The sequence below is a fragment of the Lates calcarifer genome, linkage group LG10 (genome assembly GCF_001640805.2).
Source record: "Lates calcarifer isolate ASB-BC8 linkage group LG10, TLL_Latcal_v3, whole genome shotgun sequence".
NCBI lineage: Eukaryota > Metazoa > Chordata > Actinopteri > Centropomidae > Lates > Lates calcarifer.
The window spans coordinates 20,670,331-20,689,119 of NC_066842.1; the positions used below are offsets into that span (position 1 = coordinate 20,670,331).

The following is an 18,789-nucleotide window of genomic DNA, read 5'->3' on the forward strand; positions in this document are numbered from 1 at the left end:
GCTCTAACAGCAGGGTGCATTTTATTTGGTAATGGGAACAAAAATGAAAATCCTGCCTGCTGCAGCTGGGCTCAAATAGGAGGCAATCCTTGACACGCCCTCAACCCTCAATCTCTGTCTCTTGTCAGTGATGAGATACACTCGTACTAATTCACAGGACACACACTCAGTCCACACATACAAAATGTACACACATAAATACACTGATATGTGCTTTCATGCATACATCCACACACACACGCGCATGTGTGTTAAGTTGTGTCTCTTAGTGTCAGTTAGAATATTATCAGCTGAATAGCTCTTCAATTTGTTTTAAGTTTGAGGTTTGGCTCATTCTCTGAGAAATGTGTGACTGCATTCTGATGAGATGGTGTGTTTGGGACACAGATGGATACCACTGATAAGTAGGGGATGTCTGGTACACTCTGAAATGTAAGGCATGTGTGGAATTCAAAGTGATTTATTTAAATGCTGGATTTTATATTATAAACAGTGGAGAACTATAATCAGTAGGTCTCGGTTTCAAAAATACACTATAATTTTCAAATGACACAACTAATCAATGTAGATGATGATGCGATTCTACTTCTGCTTTCAGTTTTTTAACAATATGGAGAGCTGGAAAAAACAACTGCAAAGCATTTATTTTATCTAAACCTCAGTCACCTTACATAAAGCTTGTTCTTTTCTTGTGTTTTCTTTCTTCTCTCTTAAACATACTGAAGTTTTATGCTTTCTAGCAAAAAACCCTGTGTGATTCTTACTTGACCCACATACTTAACAAAACATTCTCCTAAGTACCAAATACCAGCACTGCACAGCATGGCTCATAAACATCGATCTCTTTTCATGCTTCCTCTTAATACCCGGCAGTACTTTGCCACAGTGCATTAGCCAGACTACTCAAATAAGACACAAAAGGGCTACAGGAAAATATGCAAAGTCTACATTAAATAAGACTTAGTAGCAAACGTCTTTAGTCCAGTTGAAGGTAATGAGGGGCAGAGAGGTGTGGGTTTTATCCCCTTGCCATTTGCACTTCAAGGTGAACCATTAATGGTTAAGTAAACCAGTAATCCTTCCTCTGCAGAATAATTACACAGTCCCGTCTCCTTCATTACCTATACTCTGTTCCACTTCACACCTCGAAAGCAACACTGTTAAAGATGACTCAGTGAATGTGTGCTCAAACACACACTTCCATACACACGCACACACACACACACACACACACACACACACACAGAGTTTTGCACACAGACACGCCAACCAGCAGCAAATTAGAGTGTTAAAAACGATGACTAAATTGGTTATCCTGAACAGATCTCAGTGAATTATGTTCTCATTTTGCTGGCAAACTGAGGTCTCCTGAACACAACACAATCATATTACATGTTCTATCTGATATCAGAGTCAAGCTGACCCTCTCGGTCCACACTGTCTTTATCAGACACTATAATTCCACTCAGAAATGAGTATCATGTAACCAGTGAGCATTCATCAGTCCAGAGTACAACACAGTCATCAGCATCAATCAGCTTACATGATAAACATCTAGCGTTCTGTAATGGGACAATGGAGCTGGGTATAACTCTAACGCTGACGTCCGTTGTGTTGAATCATAATATGATATCATGCAAGTGGCCTCGGTGAAGACTCATTGCCCTCTCTTATCAGCTTCATCCTCTGGCAGGAGCCAAGGCTCAATCAATCTTAACTGCATTGGATGGTCATACGGTGGGATGGATGTGAATGTGCAGGGCTGCCATTACCTCGCTATCACTGGAATCCATCTGCTGTGCTGCTGGATGACACCAGCTCAGACTGGATGAAGAGAGAATAAAGATGGAGACAGCAGAGTCTATAAACACTGTGTGATGCATGTCTATCAAGTTACTATATAATGACTTGTACCTATGGTATGTGTAGTGGCAGGTCAGAAAAGAAAGAGAGAGAAAAGAGACAAACAGCAGGCCTATGACGTAAAACACCACCAATTCACACATGAAAAGACACAATGACTGACAAAGAAAAAGAAAGCACACACAGATACTCATGTTGTGGATTGATTTCATCACACAGGCTGGTGGGACACGGTGCTGTTGCCTACAGCTACAGCTTTCTCAAACACCAAGGGAAATCAGTGGGGGCCGGCAGATCTGTGGGTGCCACCAGGGAACTGACACATTGTGAAAAGCCAAGATGAAGCAATAGTACATCGAAAAGATAGAAAAAAGGGTAAATGTGATGCTAGTATGTGTTTGAGTCTACACACACACACACACACACACACACGTCAGAGTGTATCTGCATGAGTGTGAGTGATTGGAGTTTCCATTTTAAATTATTCACCATGTACAATGGATATTTCAAAACCTGAGATGGGATTTATATTAATCAGACTCAAGTGACTGAAAAAGACCAGGAGCTGACCCGTTCTATTCTCAGGTGGGAATGAGATCAAAGGAAGTTCAAAGATGAATCATCTTATCTCTTACAAATACTGCTGAGATACATTATTATGAATTACAAGCACATATTCATAAGGAGCAGAATGGTGTGAGAAGATGGTAGCAGAGGTAAGTGTACGTGAAAATGTCAGTGAGATATTTCACAAGGTAAAGAGAGAGAAGGCATTGAGAGGAAAACAAGTGAAAAATCAAGAGAGTAGCAGAATGGAAAAGAGAAACCTCCATCACTGAAAATCTGGTTGAGCTGCAGTAGATTTCCAGGACATTTTGGCTTAACAGTGACTTTGTATTGCATGTTCAACAGATTTTGCATTAAATAAATGTTAAAAATGTTTTGAGTGAACAATTTATTTTATGTTAATTTCAGACAAATATGAGATGATGTCATTTTTACAACTTGCCCCTAAAGTGACAACTGCAACACAGGGAAACTGTAACAGGAATCTAATTTGATTGGTTTGTCTTCAGTAACAGTTTCACAATTAAAACACAGTGGCAGAATCAATTAATAATGCAGCACACAAAGACGAAAACCTATTTTTTCAGTTAGCTTCTCATTATGAGCTCCAACACTCACACAGTTTTGATTATTTCAGATTTCTGTATTTGTGTTTTTTAACTATTTTTTGTCTGGTTTGAAGTGGACAAGTTTCAGCTAGAAAATGGAGATGTCACGTATCAGAGTTTGGCAACATTTGAATCAAAATCTGTTGACAGTTGTGAGGATGCTTTTTTGTTGCCAATTCTGATCAAACTACACCCAACCATGCCTGATGAAGCAAATTAGCAACACTTTTACACTCTACACTCCTCTAAACATGATTTTTATTTGGATGTTTTTTCCTAAACTTTAACTTGTATCTTATTTAGTCATGAATGTTACAGAGAAATACTTCTGAATTTAAAACCAGGTTTTCAGAGGCTTTAAAACATGCATATAAAGTCATTTTATTGGAGCTCTCAGTTCCATAGCATACTCAGGCCAGCAATGCAAAACCTTGTAACCTCATAATTCAACCATACCCTTAGGTGGCTCTCTGCTTAAATTTGTATTTCTTTAGCAGTAGATCACTCAGATCAGCTTGACTGTAGCTGCAGTCATTTATATCCTTAGTGAATACTCTGTGCACAGTACTTGGTGTCCCTAATGCTAATTTGAAGTTTAGAAAATAATTCCCTTTGATTGTCTATCTTATCTGCTTGCAACTTGCAACAACAGAAGCAGCATGTGCTTTTGTGTTTTCCATTGTTTGTACAGTTATTTTTTTCCACTCATGTCTAAAGCTTCTGTTTCCTATTCAGCTGTCGAATACAAACAGTCATGTCTATTAAGTATAAAGGTGATAGAAAGTAGTGCTGGTTTATTGGGGAAGCAGCTTTCAGTAGCAAGACTATCTCTTTGACTGAATGGTGCATTGTGCTCTACCTGTCTACACAGTTTTCTTCCCTATTGTTACCACTACACTTCTCTTCAGTGCTTAGATGCAGGCCTGTCTGCTTGTCTCTGTGTCTTTTGTTAAACTTGTCATCTCAAAGCGATGACTTGCAAGATCTGATTTTCTTTAGATCAAATTACTTACTTGAAGTTGAAAATGGCTGTTTTCTGCAGTAGTAGCCTGTCTGACTTTTATTTTTCTGACTTTCTGATCTTTTGCTTGTGTACATGTTGTAGCAGGGTTGGATCAAAGATCTAAAGTCACAAACTGGGCACTTTCTTATCAGATTTTGACAATTTACTGGCAGTTTGGGAAAAGGTACATTGTTGTTAACCTTGTGTTTGAATGTTTCTTAGAATAATCAAATGATAAGAAACACTGTAATTTATGTCTGTCTCTGTTGGTTGTCCGTGAATGTGTGTCAGGTCTGATATATCTGTATGTAGGTCTGTGCCACACTTCACTTGTAGCCAGTTCCTCTGAGCACACATTTGGTAAATTCCTCTAGTCCGTTAAACTGATTTGTAGGCTGTCATCTCTTAAGGCACTATCAGCACTTTCCCCTGCCTGCTTGCCAGCTTATTTATTCCATTTGACTTCACCTGTTTGCCTGCTTACCTGCCTGTTTGCCTGTCTGTCTGTCTGGCACACTGCCATCCTTCTGCACTATGCTACCTGACCGTACCAAAAAGATCTCCAGAGGGTCTTCTGTTGAACAGGCTAAACACTCTGGACACTCAGTAAACACTGTGGTTTAAGAAAAAGTAAGATGACAAATGAAGACATTGTTCAGTTGCAGTATAAACAAAACTAAACCACCTGACAAGTTACATTTCCTCAGCTTTTCAGAAAAAATGTATTTATTATGAAGCCTGTGAGGATGCTGTCGCTATGCAAATGGTGTTTCATTGATCTTGTATACTGACTGCACTTCCAAAAATTCTCAAAGTTCTTGAAGAAAAATGTAAAAAAAACAACCAGAAAAAAGAAGACCACTGTCTAAAAGAAAACAAAAAAGTGCCATACTACTTGTTCACCGTTTAACAGACTAAAAGCTATGCATTAACATAATTGCTACTGTATACTGGCTTAGACATCACTTAGAAATCACTAGAAACCCAGAAAACCACCAGAAAAATCACTCAAGTAATAAAAGATTATTGGGAATGGAATAATCTACTTATGTTCATCTGTCAAGAAATCCATCCCAACACTACCATGATATTGAAAACAATGTGAAATATTAACTGGCTAACAATAGACTTTGGTTTTAAACAGCTCTAAGCAGGAGAGCAATTTTATGTGCACATGGCCGTATATTAGTCTACTGTGGTCTGTTTTGGCATTTTCAATTTCATGTGCACAGTGGGGGAAACCCTACTCTGTAAAACAAATTTTGAGAAATTGCTTGTTTCTGGCACCATTTTTATTACATCCTAGAGTAACAACTGAAGAGCAGTCTACAGTAGTGGCTTTCCTGTATTCCATTAATACAATACAGAAAAACTGAATCTTTAACTTTCCTTGTTAACATGAGAGCAACTAACTGTGATCTTCCCTTAGGTTCTATGGGCTGTAGGCAGGGCTAAAATATGTTCAACAAGAAATTACAGTGAAGCTTAGTTTTATGCAGACAATCCTGTGAAACAGCCAGACAGGAAATTTACTGAGAAAAGTTGATTCCCTAGAGTCAAACTAATAAAATAATTCTCTTCCAGCCTTTACCTCAGAAATAGTATTCCAGTGTACTCTGGTCCACTGTCAGCCCTGCATGTACATTGTACACACATTATACCCACATCGATTTGCAATGTGATTCTATTTTTTGTTATTTTTTTCATTTGCAACATAAATGTTAATGGCAATCTTTATTTAGATCTAGGAAAGTGAAGCAACCTTTATTTTGCCAAAAGTTTTACCATTCAGCTGTTCATAAAACTTTCCTAAATAAATTAGTTCAGATGCAATAGCAGCAGCAGCGGCTGAAGCTGGAGATGTGGAAAGTTGTTGTGGAGCTCTGCTGCATGGAAACTAAATATGAGATAATGAGCCCTGAGCTGACAGTCAAGTGAATGGAGTGAAATACAGTCCAGCTGCCCTTTCCTGCCTCTTTCACAATGCAGTTTCTCCATTCTATCTTGTCAGCCAGTGCCTGCTCAGGCCACAGCTGGACCACTGGCAAAAGTGAGATAATAAACAACTTATGCTGGATACAACCCAATGTAATCCACAAAGACAAAAAGAACAAAGTACAAATATTCAGCAGTGTGAATGAGTGAAAAAAGTCACTGTGATGCAAAGAAATGGTGATGCTATATCATGCTGTAGATGGATACACAGATAACATTTGTGCTAGTAGTTGTGCATGTGCACAGTTTCAAGAAAACTGATGACTGACAGAAGGACAATTGCTTTCATCACAGTACACCAATGACACATTTGTTAATGAGAATATAAATAACTGTCTAATGAGAATATAAATAGCACACGTGCTGATGAATAGAGGAACCTGGCAAACAACTCCAGTCTACACAATAACAATCAAAGCTGGGTAATGAAATCACACCTTAACTTGATAATTGAAAAAATAAATGAATTGTATTAAGACTTTAGCAAAGAAAAATACAGCGGAAAGCGGAGTATATGCAAGAGAGGAATCAGTATGAATACCACACACACCTGCTCTTATCCTCCAGCTACATTATTCATGGGTTTTAAGACACATGAGGTTATAATGTTCACATGTATGCATACATGAGATCAGTGAGTCAAAGTCTAAATAGAACAGTGTATTCATGTGAATAAAAATCCAAAAAACACCAGACTCATCTCTGCTTATTTTTTAATCTGAATGGCTTATAATGTGCCCCAATGGACCACTTTGAATGGTTCAAATCAAAGACAAGTCAAAATTACTTCCTCCAACTCTTTCTAATCTGTTTTTTTCAGCTGTGAGTGGTCAATGTTTTACAACAGAAGAAAGGATTTAAATGCGTCACTTTTTACTATGCTCCTGTTCTTCATCAATCCAGTCAACCATCCTCTCACTCTGATTTGATTGAATCTCACAAATCTATTACAATCTATAAAAGCCTTCATTCTTATGGACAATTATTAATCTTGAACTGGTATTGACACTTATGAAGGTGGGTGTGGGGGACTTCAGTGAGCTTTGTAATTAAAACACAGAATTTAGCTACGTCTACAAATAATATACTGTGATAATAGTAAGTTCTGCTCCAGAAATGATCGACAACATTTAAAAAAGTTTCATCAAAATCGTTTTTGTACCACAAATGCTGGATGAACTGCCAAAGGCCATACATAAATCATGTGCTTTTTTTGTGCTGAATTTTCACCTTGCCAGCAGTGATGCCTCCAGTTATTCCATTTCTAAACCTTTAAGATAAACAATCATTCATTAATACATTTATTATTTTAACCAGCTTATTTTAATTCATAGTAACAAGGATGTCTTGCTCATGCCTGGAACAAGATGATCTTTAAAGGTCAAAAGAGGCTGCAGGTGCAGCGTGATTGACACATTCCTCAGCAATTCATATATTTTTGAATAGCTGGGCCAAATTTTACCATCCTTGCCAAACATTGGCATTGTCTGAACATACTCTACATCCATTTAGCATGACAGACCAAACCATTCTCTGCACTGTAGGGGAAAGTAAAATTGTAAGGAGAATTTAAATAACAAGCTTTTATGTTCCTAACAAATACTATATAAAGTTTTCACAAATATCCATTTTTTATTAATTATTCCAGCAGATTACTTAAAGGTTAGACAGAGGGCGGGAACAACGAACCTGGTGATGCTGGCCCTGGTGACAAGGCACTGGAGGTAAGCACTCTCTATATGGACAATGCATTTGGGAAATTATACTACCTGATCTTTGTATTTTAAGAGGGAACCTGCACAGACATAAAAGCAGAAGAACATAAAAACCCCAATAACTCAGCCATCATGCTGTTTAAAAAAGAAAAAAAAAAATAGCGCATCATTCACATTTATTAGATTACATGTAAAACTTCTAAAAATCACTTTCTATCGTATGTTCTAGGTCTAGTCTATTTTTGTCTCACTCACCAATACCATATGTGAGCACATGTACATACTACACAACTATGTAATTTGGAATTTTATTCAGTGTTTTCCCCCGTGTAGCTGACTTCATGCACCCATCCTCTCCTGCTGGCATAATGAATGCTACAGGTCCCATGGCAATGCCAAATGTCAGGCCCTGAGGCTGGCAGACAGTCCACAGAGCATAATGACCAGATGAACCACCTCCTCTCACGACCCTGAACAGAGCAGAGAGGAGGACAGAGGATAGAAAAGTCAACTAGACGTGACAGGAAGAAAAAGGAAAGAATTAAGATAGGACAATAACATAGAAATGGTAAGACAGAAAAGGACAGGGACTGAAGAACTAATTAGTTATCAAAAAAGAGACAAACATTGTATGTAGCAGCAAGGAGAGGGACAGAAAGAAGAAACAAATGTAAAGAATTAAAGAGATGAAAGAAGACAAAACTGTAAGGATAGGATGGACAGCTATTCAATGTAAAAAGAAATAAAGATGGAGAAAAGAAGTGGGAGGTTGAGAGTTAATGCAATGTGATATTATCAGAATGCATCAAAGCTGTTGACTCAGCTGTGGAAATACACAGTTGCAACAGTAATCAGCAAACTCAATAACAACCTAGGGTGTATTGATTAAGGAAAAATACAGCAGCCACACCACATGATCCCATCATCATTAAAGAAAATCTAATTACCTTGTGGCTGTGATGCCACCAGACATGTCCAAATGTTTCATGCTTTAATGTTCTGCCAAAGTGAGCCCCTCCCCTTAGAAGATCATTTCAAAGAACAAGTCATTAATCTGAGGAGGCACAGAAGTGACAGAATATTGCTTTCGTTTTCTTAAGCTTAATTAATCATCTTGGTGGGTGCACAATTAGACAACAAATCATGTCTGATGCTGCTCAGCACGCTTAACCAGCTGAAGCTACCATATAGAAATGTTGGCTAGATCCACACAGGCGATCTCCACAGAGGCTGAAAGAGACTCTGGAGGAGAAGAGGATGTCTCAGCTGGGACAGGTGGGGAAAAACGACATATTATGTCTTCATTGTTAGCAGGTGGGTGGATAGTAATAGCTTGTATTTTAGAAATGAAGTGGGCAGTATATGAAAAACACAAATTACAACTCCATTTGCACTGATTTACTACCCATCTGTCCATTTTCTATTACTGCTTATCCAACATGCACTGGCCAAGAGGCAGGGTACAAATTCCCATTCCCATTAGCTATTTCACAGTGCCTGACTAAAAAAGTATTTGGTGAGTCCTATCTAGGCATTGCACTGTGCCAAGGTTGAATCATAAGGTGAAACTTCCATCTTAACTAGACTAAGGAAAATGGACTGAAGGCTCAAGGCAACTCATTAAAATGCAAGACCCCGGAGAGCTACTTGAATGAAAGATCACAACCTCTCATGCAGGATTTTATGCAGGAAGTATGCATTAAGAGACAGATTACAGACAGTGGTAGATGTGCAGGGCTTAGCAAAATTCAGGTAGAGTATTTCATTCTTTCACCCCCACTCCCCATAAGCCACACCTCTTAGCTTTTAGCCATTATATTTTCACACTTCCTTGAGCAATTCATCAGCTTAAAATCTAAATAGTCACTTGATCCTGTTTTATACCTCACAATTAAGTCGCCCAGTTATTAATCAACATCCTTTTTGTCAAACCATTTATGCACAGAGGGGTCATGAATTAAAGGAAAAATCCAAATAAATATGTAGAGAAACATGAATAGATGAATAGAAGAATGAAAAGATGCTTCAAGATACAGGAGGAGACAGACCAGTGCATGGTCTGAGGAGTATAAAAATTAGGTGAATTATATACTATGGTCCTAACAAGCAGCAGATTTCAACCAAGCTGAAATCTCATGGTGTTCATATCACCAGCAAATGTTTCAGAGACATAGAGAGGCTAACACTTAATGCTGTTTTTTCCTTCAATTAGCCACCCATCTATCCAGTACCCATTGTGCAATACCGCCAACTCCTGCTGACAAGGTGTGATGTTCCCAAGAAGGGAACCGTTATGCTAGGAAGTTTCTTTAAATTGGTGCTAATTGTAGGAAAGATGTATTCAAAGCACATCTTCCAATTATTTCATAGAGTAGATTTGAGGGAGTTTATCAGCCAGCTGACAACACTGATCACTCTTTAAGCCTGTTAGTAGATTAGTCAAACAGCAGTTTATCGGTCACTGAGATAATGCTGATGTTACTGTTTGTTTTTCTTATTTAATCTGTCTGCTATAAATGTTATTGGATCAAGAGGCAACAGAGGCATTTAAATCAAAATGAACGTTCAAAGCCTTTAACCAGTTGAAAAACATCAAAACAACAGACAAAGCAAAAGTAAATGAGATGTTCCTAAAGGTGTATTCATTTGGAAGAATTCTTGATACCAGTGTAACCTAAGGAGACACATTCAGTTTAACTTTTCCTTTGATGGTTTTAATTTGAAGGCTTCCCCCAATAAACACACCGCATGCAGCAAATTCCTTTTTTTCCTTTTAAATCCAGCATGGAAATGTCTAAAACTAATTGTTTTGAAGAACAGAATACATTAGACTTTGGGAGTAACAATGAAATTATACATAACGTACGTACATACATACGTAATGCACCAAGTGGGTGTATATGTGTATGTCAGTGGGTGTGTGTCTTCTCATATTTCAAGTCTTAATGTACTTGATGACATACTTACTTGATCCCGTGTTATTTAGGATTAGTATTAAGTGGAATGAAACCATCTTCTATTTGGTTATTGTTGTATTATAGAATTATACTGCAAGACCCAATGTTATTGTAAAAAATAGGGTTATGTTGGGGGGTGTTTTTTGAGATTTAGTTTCCAGTTTTCAGTGAGAGGTATTTGCCCTCTGAACAGCTGTTAGGAAAACTTTATTCAGTTCTTTATCTGCTCCTATTAAAATCTATAATATAAAGATTACAAAACTGAGAGAAAAAAAGAAGAATTTAGGAATAACTAATTTAATTTCTTTACTTTTGTTTGCTATACTGTGCCATTCTTGGAATTGTTGAATTTCTGTAATCAATCATTTTTCCGACCGACCACAGTGACTACTCTGTATTTATATAAGATAAGGCAACCTCTGAACAAATATAGCTGATGATATCAGTCATGAAAATTTGTATTGTAAGCTTATGTGTATGTTTCCGTATAAAGACAGGTGTCAGTCTGGCTAAGGGCTTAGCTGTGAGTCTAGCAGCCACTGGTCTGTGGGAGTGAGAGGACACTGCTGGCTCCCAGCAGACAGGGTACTCTGAACAGGGATTATATCTGCAGGGAAGAGGAACATCTGCAGTTCAACACAGCCTTTCCCTGGTGACACCTCCATGTCAAAACCACATACCCGCACACATGCAGACAGGTGTGAAAAAACACAGGTAGAAATATAAACATAGACACCTTCATGCATATAGGTAAGTCAAAAGCACAGCATGTGACAGGTCTGTGTCACTGAAGTTGCAAACTTTCACTTTTCATTTACTTCAGACTGCTTTGCTACCTTGTAATGTGCTAAAAATAGATAAATTTCATTATGTCAGTGTACATCATCTTTGGATATGTGATATAAGATTAACAATAATGCTCAATGCAGTCATTTGGCTCTAGGGATGATAACCTCCTCAACCCTCTCAAAACGGCCTCTCAAAACGGCCACAGTAACTCAGCTGGGAATGTGTGATTCACCAATTTGCCAAGTTCCATCTAATGACTCCACTCACTAAATCAAGACAAAGGATACTTCCCCTTTAAAAGGACACTTCAATTAATTACCCCCGGAAAATCCCTCTAATTCTGTACTAGGGGCTCAGTGAATAAAACTGAAAACCCATTAGTGGGCATTCATCTGATCTCACCCAGGAAAAGGAGGCAATCAGTGCGGAACAGCTAGCTACTGTACTGCAGAGGGACAAAGAGGAAACGGGAGAGGGTGCAGGGCTTGGAGTGAGTCATAGCACTAAAGCTACTGTAAAGGTACAAGTACGGGTCTTGCCTGTTAAATCATAGGTTGCTCCATTCTTAAGAAAATCCCTTTGACATACACTGATGTGATGGCCATAGGCCTTAGAGCAGTTTCTGTTTGGCTTTTCTGTGTTCTGCCTGTGTTTACTGTTTCACATTCCCCTGATCACCTGACCCCTCCACACCTCATTGAGGGATTGGTTTCACCTGTTTGGGGCTCTTAAAAGCTGGGAGAATCCAAAATGGCGCCCTCTCTCCCTCTCCCTCCTGGAAGGCTGGTGCCTTTCAGGTATCCCTCCTGGTTTTGTTTGGTTTTGCTTATATTGAGTTAGCCTCAGTTTCAGTTCCACATAGTTTAAGTTAGCCCATACAATTTCACAGCATCCACCACCCTCACCTCACCACTGATTACTTATGTAACGGTAATGGTTATTAAGTTAACCATAATAAACTATTTCTTTACTTAAGCTGTTATTGTGTCGACTTCCCTTCTTTGTTGGGCTCTCAAATGAGCTGGGCATAACACTGACAATTAGCCATGGTATCTAGATGAAAGAACATAAATGAAAAGGCTGATTCTGTACCAGTACAGCAAGAGGTGGTTTCCCTCCTTAATTGTCTGAGGAGTTTCTATTCAGTTTGTATCTGAAAATAACTGCTAGGATACTTTACATCAATTCCCTTCCATATTTGGGATGGAAGAAAAAACAAAAAACGGTCAGAAGCGAGAGCTGAAATCTCATTTTCATCTTACTGCAAAACAAGACTAGCTGTCCACAGCCATGCTAGCTGTTGGTGCTAATCGCTTGTTGAGGGGTGATCAGCATGATCAGCATGGTATCAGCATGCTAACATGATAACACAATGAGATTGCTATTATAATTGATGTTGTTGATTATGTTGACTAATAGCTTCAGCCCTATCACTAATATGTAATACGGAAAATTATCAGAATTCTCTACAGGAAATGAATTTGGCAAAGAAGGCAAAGGAAACCAACAGCAGAGGAGTGAGATAATAATACTACCAAGTTCAAGTCCAGTTCATGAAATATACTGTACTGTGCAAATTGAGAAGAATAAATGGAAGAAATATGGATCTTACAGTGTTGTTTTTCACCTGAAATGCACCTTATGCTCAGAGTAAAAATGTCTGATGTGATGAGAAAGTTGTACTAAGATAGTATTAATATACATATAAGTCAGAAATTGATATGTATCTCATGAACTACTAAAAACTTTACATGGATCTTACTGCCTTGAGAGATTTTAGTATTTATTAAAACTAAGTAATAAACTTTAATAGAGTTTTAAACAGTACCCAAATATTCATGAGAAGAGAACAAATGTTCAAGGGCAGAAATGCACAAACAAAATGAAGCTGTAAAAGAGCAAAAGTTTTACAGAAGATGAACAAAACACAAGTACACTCTTAACAGATCAGCTGATTTTAATTACCAGTAAACTATAAAAGAGAGAGGCACAATGGATGACTCTGTGAGAGCAGGACAAAGTCACAAATTAAGTGGCTGTTTGAACAATGTTTTGTTCTTCCATGGTTCTTGATTTATATCCTGTGGCAACACAACAAATGACATCAAAACTTGATGATGCCCCTCATATGGAGTACATTTCCCAAATCTTCATGTGTCTCTTCATGTGTCGTGTGTCCTTGGATCTACTTGTCTTCTTCATTCTTTTGAGTACTTATATGAATAGTTGCAGGGTCAATGTAACAGATTGCTAGTGCTCCCCTGCCATTTGTTTGTCCTTGACTTAGGGGGGTTATGATCATGACTATTCACTGCAGTACAGGATGTTGGAGGACAGTGCTATGGCAGTGACTAGGGGATGATTTAGCAGGCTATTAGAAAGAAAATGCTTTTTACACTCTTGTGTTAAAAACACTGAGCATGCTTTGTGGAACCTGAAACAAAAGCTATTTTGCAAGTAATTCAAAATCATCAGATCATTCAAATTCCTTCTTCAAAGTCCATTTTCAGTGTGTAGGTTTTAGATCTTCATGACTGGCTGCCAAACTAATTAAAAAAATGCCATTCTGCATTTTAAGACTTACCTAATCCTGCGTATACAGTACATTGATATAAACATGAATGCTAAGAAAAACAGTACAAAACGGAGAGACACAGACAGGAAAAGAGAAGAGAGTTAAATAACTTAAAAGCAACAAGATATAAAAAGCAGCAAAACGGTTAGAGGTTACAAGACTGAAGCCAGTTTTTATAAACGTTTCCCTTTTGGGATATAGTTGTGAGAGCATAAGAAATATGAAACATGTGTTGACAAATGTTGAAAAAGATGGCTTCAGGGTGTGAGTCAGGGCAGAAATCTTTCAGTCTGACCTTTAACTTGTCAAAGACATACCATTTTGTTCTGATGGAAGCTCTGATTTCTTCAAATCGAGGTAGTGCTATCAGCTACAGAGTGCTGTGGGATATACAATGCTTTATGTATCCCTGTGCGTCACAGAAGAGCAATGCAATGAAAAAAAGGAGTCTTTGAAGTGTGTGGGACATGGTTGAATCAATTTCCATTTGAAACGGTTTATTTAGAGCAGACAACTGAGATTCCATTAACAATCAACGAAGACAAACAGGGGTCTATTATCATCAAAATACTGACAATGTAGTACATTGTGTATATGTATAGTAGAATATTATTGGTAGGCTGTTTGAAAATGGAACACATATTTTACACTATCTAATATTGTTGATTATTGTTACATTTAAAAATATAGCCATCAAATGCCATTGAAACATGGTTATAATCTAAAACATTTTTAACAACCTTTAGTGTTTAAATAGACAGCTTGATTTCCTCTATACAATTCAACAAAGCCGCATTGTTCTGTGCTGTCATCAGCTTGTCCAACAACAAACTTCAATTTTGGAAAAAAATCCTCATGTTTTACACCCAGAGGCCAGGTGTGCTACAGATCTTTTGAGATCAGATTCAATGGTGGATTCATAAGGCTACCTATATGATGATGTGAGTGTGATCACCACTCTGCTTCATTATAACGCATCAGTTGATCTGCATCAGTAAGTGCTACAGTGCAAACACAAAGATGGTGATGGTTATAGGGTGTGGGAGGTTGGGGTTGTGTAGAACTTAAATGCAGGAGACCAGAGGTCTAATTCTGTGACAGACCTGTACTTTCTGTTTGCTTTGTTGTTAACTGTGATATTCTGTAAGTGTTTTTCTTGCAATTACAATTGTTGCAATGTGAGGCATTACAACACTTTAATAAGAACTGTTGCTATTTTCATTAGGCCTCAGGGAGTGCTATCTAAATTTTACTATATTGTTGTTTGACTCTAATGTAATGACAATAAAGCTATTCTATTCTATTCTACAAGAAAACAGGTCATTCATCAGCTGTACCCGAAAACCCACAAACCAAGGATGTACACGTACACGTACACACACACACACACACACACACATACAACATCAAAGTCAAACCACTTTGACTTTGCAATGCTGCTTCGGCAATCATAAAAAAGTCAACATTATGTAAAAAAGCAAAAGGAGGTTACTGTGCAAAAATGAAGCGGCAGTGTGGAACATCCTTGTCTTTACCTTGCCCGAGGATTAATGAGGAATTAAACAAAAGTGACTCTATAAAACAACACAGATCTAACTTTGCAGGGAAGTAGGTATCATGGGACTGCCTGTAATTTTGAACTACAGATTTGAATTACAATGTAGATATGTATTTACTTTCAGAAATGTGAACACCAAATTCTGATCTCCAGTACTGCCAAAGTGATATAGCAAATTTAACGTAACAGGACGGTTGTTTCTTTTTCCAGACTGTTTTATAGCAATACACAGGCAAGCAGCAAAGCATATTACTCAGTTACTCTGAATGTTGCTATCAGATAACTCTGGGTGGAGATAAAACACTGTTGGTAATGTAATGCACAACATTATCATTTTCACAGTCCACAGTTGAGCCATGAGGACCACAACACAATGCTGAGGAGATTTTGCAGTGGAGGTGAGAAAGAAGTGGAGCGCTGTGGGAAAGTCACAGGGATGGGCAGCCAGGCTGGGAGGGCTCACGCTGAGAGTGATGGGTGATGGATGTTACACAGCCACAGAGCCCACAGAGACTTGGGGGGTATTAGTTGCAACAAATGGGATTGTGCACATTTTCTACTGTAATCCATAAGTGAAAGCGAGGAACAGGGGTCATTGTGTGTTACTGGACAACTTTTGATGTGCACATGGACAGCAGGGTCTAAGACACTGTCCTCCACATAAGAGAAGGCTAAATTGTTACAAGACAAAGACAACTGCTTCACTCAGAGGTCAGGAAGCAAGAAACTCCCTTCACATAAACTTCCCTACAAAATTGGCATTTATTACTGTATGGACCACAAAATTATTTGTGTTTTGCTTTGTTTTGTCTGAAACACATTGCTTTAAGCCACATACTCTTTTTTATTCATTTTTAAAATTATTTTTTCTGTGTCTAGCTCGCTTAGACTACTGCTGATGTAGCTAAGCAAACATGTTTTCTCTGCTCTGCTGCATTGGTTTGACTTGCCACTTTCTTTTGAAATAGCTGCAGTGATGCAATACCAATGGTAGTTAGGAGTTTGGTGTGCAGCATAGTGCAAAATGTACTGAGGAACTAGAATCCAGCTTCTCTGATTCTCTCTGTTTCCTGTTCTGTCAATTCTATGAACAGTGGTCAACAACAATGACATTTCATGGAATATATGGTGTAATTCACATGTTCTCCTCTCCTCTATTCTTCCCAGCTCTTTCATTTCTGTCATTAAAAAACATGGTAACTTGCAGCTTTATGACTGATCACTTGCTATTCATTGTCTTAGTACAGAACAGCAACACTTCTCTATAGTGAGTTTGATTTTGCTTCTAGGGAACACAGTGGACCCATTTTCTTCACCAAGCAGAAAATCTAAACAACCTCTGCAAAAAAGTGGAGCCTGTAACATCTTCAGTGGCAGAGATAAGAGCCCATTTTGATAATGCAGATGTATATCAAAAATATTCTTCTTAGAACACCTGCTGTTTAAAAACGAATGTTCCATCAAACACAGCTAACTCTAAGACACAATAACCTGTTATGCCAAATGTGAAGATCCAGGCTGCTCTCCTACACCCCCCACCCAGCACCTGCTTTTTTTCCACTTCTGATGCAACTAGAGGCAAGAACAAAGAGCATGCTTAATATAGTGGCCTATACACACTCACATTCATTTGGTATCTAGCTGTGTTTGATACGTAAACTGGGCAGTAATGTGTTGTTTTGTGAGGGCATTCACAGTGTGTCTCTTAAATACCAGCAGGGCAGTATGGGCACAATACAACCACGAACATGTAAACAGATTGGAACTCTGTTTAACTGGTCTATTACAGTACTGTTTTTCATTTGGCCTGTTTATGAAATTCTACATTTACAAATTCTACATTTACAAGTCAAATTACTGTTAGCAAACAGCATGAATTTTATGTTATGTTGTTTTCTCAAAGCATCTAATTAATGTATATAGATAAAAGTACAGTGGCTGTTGGTAATGTTGATTAATGATCATGTCACTGTGGTCGACTAAAAACTTGTTTTTAAGCTTCTTGACTTGAGTAATCGACCTGAAGGAGGTTTTAGTGAGAAAATCTTGAAAGTGTCATAAGCCTCCTTAGTCCAGTCAGCAGTCCAAGGTCAGCAGAGGTCCCGGCTCCTCTGAGCTATAAGCCTTCACTGTCAGAAACAAATTGTTTGATAGAGGCTCTTTTTCCACTTAATCGCAGCCACCACAGCCATGCACATACACTGATGCACACACACACACCAATGAAGGACAGAAATCTCATTAAGATCAACGAGATTGGTGAGATAAAATGTCACTCAAGAATATATCAGCCATGGCGAACTGAATCTCTGGGTCCATCAAATATACAGCACAACCACCTCAATCCAGGAGCCCTTAGACATTTTCAATTGTTTGCATCAATGTCAACAAAAGGAAGAATGTATGTGTATATATATATATATATATATATATATATATATATATATATATATATATATATATATATGTCGAAATCACAGAGGTCGGAAATACACAGGGATTGGATTTTTCATTACTCTGGCAAGAATGCAATACAGTTATACAGGATGAAAACGACCTAATCTGAAATGCCATCATTACTGTAATTTCATTAAAGGTTTGAGGTCACTGTTCCTCTGGGTGGAGATGAAAGTGAATGAGGCAACTTGGTGCAATCTACCTCTCTGAGGAGGCCAGTGAGCACTGTGATTAGAGGGACAGGGACATCAGGAGAGACAAAGATGCTTCTTGACTTGACTGATCTAGCATATGCAATCCACACATACAGTCTGGTTCTGCTAGGACATGCTGCGGTAAGTGTATTGTGTCACTTCCGGTTACCAGTGTTTTGATGGAATTTTTGTTATGCTATGTTCTCCTGTCCCTGTTCTCTACCTGCTCAATATGAAAAGTGCCTTCACATAACTTCTGTTGTGATTTTAGCACTATATAAATAAAACTGAATTGAATTGAATGTACAAAGACAAAGACATATGCTTGCATTCAAATACACACAAATCAAGTCTCTTTAATACAGTTTGTACTGTAGCTCATATACACTAAGACTTCACTGACTGCTAAACAGTAGATACATTCATCAAACACAGGTGGGAATGTCCAAAAATAATTTCTCAGCTTCAATTAACCAACTGTCAGGCTCATAGCTGACTAAGATCTGCC

General features: G+C 38.1%; 1 protein-coding gene across 1 annotated transcript in view; it reads right to left on the minus strand.

Moving 5' to 3' along the window:
- Positions 1 to 18,789, minus strand: part of cdh13 (cadherin 13, H-cadherin (heart)) — a 268,476-nt gene that overhangs the window by 111,162 nt on the left and 138,525 nt on the right. The gene's annotated exons all lie outside the window — the stretch shown is intronic.